The 6,267-nt window shown below is 40.0% G+C and overlaps 1 protein-coding gene across 1 annotated transcript in view; it reads right to left on the reverse strand.

The window, feature by feature from the left end:
* Positions 1 to 1,088, reverse strand: part of cited4a (Cbp/p300-interacting transactivator, with Glu/Asp-rich carboxy-terminal domain, 4a) — a 5,379-nt gene extending 4,291 nt beyond the window's left edge. Inside the window, exon 1 of the mRNA XM_008421293.2 lies at positions 547 to 1,088. The gene's annotated coding sequence lies outside the window, so the exon portion shown is untranslated. The remainder of the gene's footprint in view (positions 1 to 546) is intronic.
* Between the last annotated feature and the right edge of the window lie 5,179 nt (positions 1,089 to 6,267).

The following is a 6,267-nucleotide window of genomic DNA, read 5'->3' on the forward strand; positions in this document are numbered from 1 at the left end:
ATTTAAAGGGGCACGCACACACACACACACACACACACACACACACACTTTCTCTCTTCATTACAAAACACAACACACTGCCTCTGCCTTCACTGTCATCTCTGATGTTCTTGCTTGAAGTTCGATTACCACAGCAACAACAACACATCCTGTTCATACACACAAACACACGCAGCCCCACATTTCCTCACATGGCCGATGTGCTGTGAATGATCCCCAGTGTGTGTTTATTGTCGTTTAGAGACTGTGAATCCTGGAGTCACACACACGCACACACTGCTCTGCTCGGCATCCATGAAGCCACTTTAACAGCAGCAGCAGCAGCGGCATCAGATGACGATCCTGATCAACGCTGCTGTTTCCAACAACCAGCGATCCCTCCGCACTCTGTCACCTCTCGTGTCACAGCAGATCTACCTGCTAACGATCCGGCTGCTTTCTATAACGCAGAGACTCACTATGTGTGTCCGGACAAAGAGAAAATGCTGCCTGACTCTGCCCTTTTTTTTTTTTTTTTGATAAGGACGAACAGAAGCGATCACCTACCCGATGGCGTAAAGTGAAATCGTTCGGAGAAGTTCGTTAAGTCCCGGCTCGTCCCTTCAGCTGATGCTCCGGATACATGCAGCCCTGCGGCGGATTCAAACTGTGCGGCTTCTCGATCTAAAGAAGAGTTTGTTTTCTGGGTCAACTCAGGGATTATATACATGCAGAAAGCTCAGAGAGAGAGAGAGAGAGAGAGGAGGAGCCACCGTCCTCTCCGTCTCCTTTGTTGCCATTGGTCCTCCCCCTTAATCACTGTGCAAAGAAACCTTCACCTCCGCTGATCCAGGAGCAGCTCAGAGCTGCACGTCCGCAGCGTCCAGCCTGCAGCAGGCTGAAGCAGTGTGATTACAGATGATCCTCACTGCTGACTCAAGGCTTTCTGCTTCTGCATGAGGACTAGTTTAACACAATGACAGGACTCTGATGTATAAAGCTGCAGTTTGTAACTCTTAGACATGTTTTTACATATTTGTTAAAGGGGCAGTATTATGTAAAATCGACTGTTTTGAGCTTTACGTTATGTTGTAATCTTCTTCCCTCAAAAACACACAGAGTGTTGCCTTGATTCTTTCATGAATGTTTGAGAAATCTCCATGGCAACTCTTCAGCCGGGTGGACATAGCCCCGCCTTTGAGATGCAGCTCCTCCTCATTGCTGCAGTTTTCAAGCTTCCACCTCACAGAGCAGCCCCCTCTTCCGTTCCTCCACTCAGCTCCTTCAGACTAGCCAGCAGCAATTAGCAAACACCTAATTGCAAGTTGTGATTTTTCACTATATTCACCTGAAGACAGATATATTTTACACATGCAAGTTCTCATTCATACAAAATCAATCATAAGAGCTGCTTTCAATCTAAAGGTACATTTTTGGGATTGTGGAGTCATTAGATGAACCTGGGGTGATACATTTGCGCTGTGGGAACTTGATTGCCTCTAAAAACCATGAAAACTGTGAAACATCTTTCTGTATCTGAGCTACTTCTCAATACAACACTGGTAAAAACTGTTAAAGGGTTAACGGAGGAGGGAAGTTGTGATGACTTTCTGAAGGCGGAGTTTTAGAAAGAGCAGGAGTTTTTAAAGAGACAGAGGCCCAATGTCAAGGTGTTAAATGATTAAGTCAAATTTTGTCTAAGTCATGTTTGATATAGCGTTTTAATAACAACTGAAGGTAACATAGTTGTTTCTGCCATAAAATGATTCTACGTGGCTGGAAAATACATAATAATGCCCCTTTGAAACTGTCACCATGTTGTGACAGAATAATGTGAAACAGATAATCTGTAAAAAAAAAAAAAAAAAAAAGAGCTCTTTTGTGTCCTCTCTATGGTCCTACTGCCTTCAGCAGAAATACACCACTTGGTCAGAAAAAAACATTCAGATCCAGGAGGGTGTTAGCACCGTCAATCATCCTTGTGTATCCTCTGCTGGTACTCTCCCTCTTGCTCTCTGCTAGTTTAACTCTAGTTAGCATGGCTGTTAAGCCGCCATCATTACCTGAAATGGTAAGATATTTCTCCACCATTAGCACATAGAACACTGCATACACCAGCATAATAGACAGCGCTAAGTCTCTCCTCCTGGCTCTGATTGGTTGTTTCTGACCAGGACTGGTGCATTTTTACAGATGGCAAACTGTATTATATCATTACAACTAATGGTATATATTAAAAAGCATGTAAAAAACATAGTTTTTATAAAAGTTCCATAATTCAGCTTTAAAGAGAAGATAAAGAAACGCTTGAATTAAACAATAGAATACAAATAATTAGATTGCAATTCCCTTGAGATAAAGCCCACAGGCTGTAGTGAGGTGGAGCAGCGTTTACATGATGGAGATATGCTTTTATCATATCACCTCTAGTGTGTTTGGAATGCTCCGTCTCTTTCTGTGCTCCTCTCTGGACGTACATAGCAGAGCGCTAACCACACAGCGTCCGTCGGTGGAGCACAGAGCTTCTGGAGTGTGGAGGCCAAGTTTGTGTAGAAGGCATCCAGTTACTGTTAAAACTTATTTGTTTAATTAGAAATTTAATAAGTGTTTTTGTTGAAATTTTAGGTAGAATTATTAATATTGCATGTAACTAATTTCATGTTTTACTGTGAATAATTGGTATTAGAAGTATGTTTTGTAGTTTAATTGGTCACGTGGTAAGTTTATGCAAATGAGGTGGGCAGTGTAAGAACTAGGGAGATAGCTGAGGAAAAGGCGCTGCAAAAGGGAGACAGAGCCACACGGTTTTTCAACCGTAGTTTGTTTTGTGGAGGTAGCCAAGAACTTTATTGCTCTTGTAAAGACATCTTTAAAAACTGTGGAATAAACATTTGTTTGTATCTTTACATCGGAGCGCTGTGGACATTTTTATGTTTCCTCTTCAAGCACACAAGTACAGAAAACTTGACCTTGTGGCATTACATGGAGGCAGAATGACGGTTTATCATTGAGCTGCAAACAGAAGATTTATCACAGCAGAGATACTCTAGCTGTTAGAATACAGCACTTATCTGCTCATATCGTTTCACATCAGGTTAGATTGTACATGTAGAAGGAAAGGTAGTTTTTGGTTTTCTGGACATCACCAGGCTGGTTTGTAGGCTTAATGTAGGTCTAAAGCATATCAATGATGTGTTTATGGCTATTGACTGACTGTATATGTTTTAAATCTAACTGATTAAAAACGATGTCATAGCTAACTGCATGCTCGGTTATGATAGTCATTTTTCTATATATTTGACAAGTTTGGGTTTCCACTAAAACTTTGAACTGACCAACATCTGACTGGAAAAGGATACTAATGACTGGATATTAATGTTTGAATATGAGTCGAATCTAATAACGAATCTATGGAGGGAGCTAAAGATTAGGGTAATGGTAAAGAGGCCTTCCAGCCTCAATGGCTTTGAGCTCAGAGATGAATCATACCAGAGGACACATGGAGAAGCTGCTAAGCAAAAGGAAAAGGTTGCTGGGATGGCAATGAAGGTGTTTTCACTGATTATTGCATTTTAAATCTAAATCTTCTGGAGGTATTCATTATTTGCCTTGTATGTTTTTTGGGGGGTTTTTTGCACCATTTACGTAGCCCAAACTGTTCACTTCCACTTTCACCACAGGAACGATTCACCAAGAGATCGCAGCGCTTCCCTCTGAAAATGAGACAAACGTTTTCTCATCTGTCTGATTTAAAAAGCTCTTACACAGAGAGATTTACATCTGAAGATTGTTTCAAGGAAAATTCTGTCAAGAGGTTATGACCGATTAATATCTAATCTTTCCCAGATACAATTGAAACCATTTATTTTTATACTGAGCGTAAATACAAAATTTGGTATTTATTTCAAAAGTCAACGTTTTGTTTATATCTGGAATTGGTTTTACTAGATCGGTTTTTGAGATCTAGAAGCATAACAAAGAAATTGTGTGACAGTAACTTATCTCCGACTCGTGACATTTCACTTACCTGGCCGTTTGTTTCCTGACTGACAGGATCGTTTTCATGGTGCTTGTTACATGTAAATAAATCGGGGGGCTTTGGACAGTTGTTATCCAGGTTTTAGTTATTGTTGGATCAGATTTTTAAAAAATCCAATCTAAACTCCGTTCCTCGTCAGCCTTGATGACATTGTGTCAGCGCTGCAGCCTCTCTGTACAGTTCTGCTTGGTAATTATGATTCCTGCTGCACAGCTGACATTTTTCTTGTGGCGACAAACTGTAACATGCTCTGTGAAGATCTCAGAGCACATTCTGAACAGCTCCATTTACACATTGGACTAAAATATTATGCTGCATCAATCAGTACAGAGTAAATACCTGTACATCAATATTTCTTCATAGCTCTCTCTATTTGTCACCCACAATAAAAAAAATGCAAACTATACTGACATTATTGCTGCAACACCACAAATAAAAACAAAGAATTCAATGAAATTTTAATGCTAGTTTTACTTTTTTCTGAATGTTTTACATTCTGCCTTTTTTGGAGGAAACCTTTTGAATTTTTTATTTTAAGTCTACGTTTAGAGAGTTCTTGGACTGGACACTTTTGCTTGGTTTAAGCTTAAATATGAAAGATGGAATCACAATAAACACAGATGTAATATCCCTTCAGCAAACTGGGAAAACCCACATACTGACACAATTGCTTTGTGAGCTTCTGAAATCTGGTTTTAAATATCTATGTTAAATGGAGGCACAGCTGTGGGTGTATTTTGAGGTCATTTCTTAAACACTCTGTGAATATTTCAGAAGGAGCAGAAAGAGCCAAGGTGAAAAAGAAATCCATTGCACAAAGTTTAATGGTAACTTATATTTTGCTCAAAACAGAAAATGTTCCTCTGTGAAAAGCTGGTGGTAGATGGAACTGAAGGACAGTGTTTTGGCCTAATGTCCGGCACAAACCTGAGGCTCAATACCAACATTACAACCTGATTCATCAGCAACAGAAATCTCAGGGACATGGATTCCCTGGTCACACAATTCTATGTTTTTTGAATGAAATCTGGAGATGAAATTGAACCGTTCTCTCTCTGGCTGAATTAGGAATAAAATTCACTCTTGGAATTCTGTCATCTCTCACACTCACTGAAAAACCTTTCTATCATTGCTTCCTGCAGAAGGCCTTCATAATAACATTAGGTTTACCTGAAATGATCTTTCATTTCACAGCTGATGCTCCTCAGATTGCCCAAGTCATAAAACAGTGCTGGAGTTGTTGGTTCCACATAAGGAGTTCTGAACCAAAGGAACATGTTCTTAGCTATAGTTTTTCCCCATTAATTATCAGTTTTATTTATTTCTGTTAGAAATGTCTTCTCAATTTCATCATGTCGTTAGTTGTAGTTAACTTTGATGACCTTGCTCTGCGTTGAGTTACTCAGACTGGATGAACAGAGAAATGCTCCCTAACAGTCAGGAACCTGGCTTCCTGATTCTGTTCTTCTTCCTACCAAAACTACCAGCTGGGGTTACAATTATCTTCATCTCCTCTCTTTTTCAGAACCATTTCACAACAACCACTGTTTTTTTCTGTTTTTTTTTTTTGTTTGTTTTTTTAGCCCACCTCCCCTTTCTGAGAAAGCTATTCCCCCCAATCCTCCAGCCCTCTGCAGGAGGTCTGGCATGTATTCCTGTTGACATGCACACACCTGCACTACTGCACAGGAATGTGGCCTATTTCTGCACTCCAACATCTCTTCCAGATTCAGTACTTCTTATTTCAGCATTTTTTTGTACTCTGTTCATAAAGTTGGAAGTGATCAGGGGTGTAAATTGTCGTCCATCAAAAATGACGGATGGCCTTCAGATTTTTCCGTCACCATTTAAAGAAAATATAAATGCTGTTCCACAGTCAGTTCTCAAGCTGTAGGTTTTAATTCTTTCCCTGAATCAAATGATGTCATTACCGGACATTACCTTCAGACTGCACAGTGTTGAAAGTAAATCGGTTTTGTAATGAATTAATACTCATAGACTTTCATTGATTCCTTGATTCAGTTCTCCAAACATTACAGCAGCAGCACAGCTCTGCTTACTGTCCAACACACACACCGTCCAATGTGTCTTATGATTCAATCTTTCCTTTGTGTGTGTTTTCACTCTGCTTAATTAAATAGCATAATTATACATTTTCAAACTGACTACTATCAGAGCGACCCCTGACTCGTTCTCTTCCGGGAGAAAACATGAACAGGGAGCCCCATCAACCCAATTTGTAGAAAGGT

Source organism: Poecilia reticulata, linkage group LG11 (genome assembly GCF_000633615.1).
Source record: "Poecilia reticulata strain Guanapo linkage group LG11, Guppy_female_1.0+MT, whole genome shotgun sequence".
NCBI lineage: Eukaryota > Metazoa > Chordata > Actinopteri > Cyprinodontiformes > Poeciliidae > Poecilia > Poecilia reticulata.